The following is a 2,657-nucleotide window of genomic DNA, read 5'->3' on the forward strand; positions in this document are numbered from 1 at the left end:
GGCCAGCCTCCCAAAGAGGGTTCAATCATAAAAACATGATCCAAAGATGAAAAATACAATAGCAAAAGGTCCTATTTATAGGGAACTAGTAGCTTAAGAATTACAAAGATGAGTAAATGACATAAAAATCCACTTCCGGGCCCACTTGGTGTGTGCTTGGGCTGAGCATTGAAGTATTTTCGTGTAGAGACTCTTCTTGGAGTTAAACGCCAGCTTTTGTGCCAGTTTGGGCGTTTAACTCCCACTTTGGTGCCAGTTCCGGCGTTTAACGCTGGGAATTCTGAAGGTGACTTTGAACGCCAGTTTGGACCATCAAATCTTGGGCAAAGTATGGACTATCATATATTGCTGGAAAGCCCAGGATGTCTACTTTCCAACGCCGTTGAGAACGCGCCAATTGGGCTTCTGTAGCTGCAGAAAATTCACTTCGAGTGCAGGGAGGTCAGAATCCAACAGCATCTGCAGTCCTTTTCAGTCTCTGAATCAGATTTTTGCTCAGGTCCCTCAATTTCAGCCAGAAAATACCTGAAGTCACAGAAAAACACACAAAGTCATAGTAAAGTCCATAAAAATGAATTTTAACTAAAAACTAATAAAAATATACTAAAAACTCAACCAAATATACTAAAAACATACTAAAAACAATGCTAAAAAGCGTACAAATTATCCGCTCATCATTACCCCATATAGATGCTTCTCCTTTCCCTTCCTCGGTGGCAATCCTGAAAGAAGAGGAAAAGAAAAAAAGTAAACCAGAAACAAAGATAGAAAACAAATAAAATATGGGTGTTAACGCCAAATAATAAGGGTCTCAATTACATGGTAGCTACAACATGCAAGTGAGAAAACAGTGGAAGCAAATGGCATATCAATGTTGCAAAAATTTGCAACAATGGAGAAGAGAGTGTGGATAATGAAAGACAATATAGATTCATGTCAATGCAAAAGGAGTACAAGTATCATAAAAGACACTACAAGAAAATGGAACATTTGTAACAAAAAATTTGTATCAAATTTAAAATTGTTACAAAAAAATAGTATGTTGTAATAATAATTAGTGATTGTTACAAAAGGATAATGTTTTGTAACAACATTACAAGTTGTTACAAAACACGATAATATTTTGTAACAACCTGTTCTATTTTGTTACAAATTATGTTAGTTTTTGTAACGAGTTGGTGTTTTGTTACAAAATATTGTAATATTTTGTAACAAAAAAAATAAGTTGCAAAAATTCAAAATATTTTGTAACAAATTTTGTTTTTTGTTTCAAAAACTCCAATTATTTTGTAACAAAAAATTAATTTGTCACAAAATTCAATATTGTTTGTAATAAGTTAATTATTTGTCACAAAATATAAATATATTTTATAACAATTTTTTTTCAAAATGTTAAACACTTTAAGAGTAAAAAAAAATTGTGTATATATTTTTATCAAAATAATTTTATTTTGTAACATCCTGTATTTTCTGAAAATCTAAATATAAATAAATTGTGATTTTATTTTATTAAGTTTAAACTTTATAATTTTAGAAATTATTTTATTAGAAATAATTAAATAGATTCGGAGATAATTTCATTATAAATCAATTAAGATTCTTAAGTAATTTTATTATAATTGAATATTTTGCGTAATTTTAGTAATTGAAAAATAAAAAAAATTATATAACTTAATTTAAGTAACTTTTATCATGAAAAAGTTATAACTTATTATTAATTTAAACTTCTTATTTTATAAACTAATCTATTAAGAGTAATTAAATTAGTTTTATTAATATTTGGAGTTAAATTAATTAATATTTTTGTACAAATTTTAAAATTGGTTATTTGAAATTAAAATTCAATAATAGAAGTATTATGCAATTTAATTTAAGAAATTTGTATTATGATTGTGTAAAATCCCGGATTTTAAAAAAATTATTAATAAATTTTTTATGATGTATTATATTTATTTAAGATTATATTTTTAGAGATTTTTATATAAAAGTTGAGTAAATTCATATTTATTATTTAGAGTTCTTTTAATTGAAAAATAGTGAATATTTTATATGTCTTAATTTTAAATATTCAAATTTTTAACCTTATTTTATAAATAAAGAAAAATTAATTTACTTATATCTAATATTTTTTAAAATTAGCATTTGAGTGATAATAAATTACAAATTGAATTTGAAAAATATTTTTAAGATAGAAATTTTATATTTAATTTAATTTTTAATTATTATATTATTTTTTTATAATTTTATAAAATTATCCTACTAACCCTACTTTTAATAAAAATACCTAAATTATCCCACACCACCCTAAACCCTAACATTACACTCATCTCTCTCACACTCACCCTCATCTACGGCACACACAACTCACCCACACACACAAAGAACAGAAAGAAGAACAATAAGAAAGGGAAAAGAAAAGAGAGTGCGGGTTGAAAGAGAAGAGGGGTGGGAGCAGCTCGCCGCCGCCGTCGCACACCACCACCGCGCTGCTAAGGCTGTTGCGTTGTCGACGAAGAGGAGAGAGAGAGGTCGAATGCAGGGAGCTTTCCTCGTCGCCTCACCGTTTTGCCGTTGCCCTCACCACGAATCGCTGACGTCGTGCTCGCGGGCATGGGGGTAGCCATTGCTGCCGGCTTCGTTGGGTCTCTGACGCCAAA

Source organism: Arachis duranensis, chromosome 7 (assembly GCF_000817695.3).
Source record: "Arachis duranensis cultivar V14167 chromosome 7, aradu.V14167.gnm2.J7QH, whole genome shotgun sequence".
NCBI classification, from domain to species: domain Eukaryota; kingdom Viridiplantae; phylum Streptophyta; class Magnoliopsida; order Fabales; family Fabaceae; genus Arachis; species Arachis duranensis.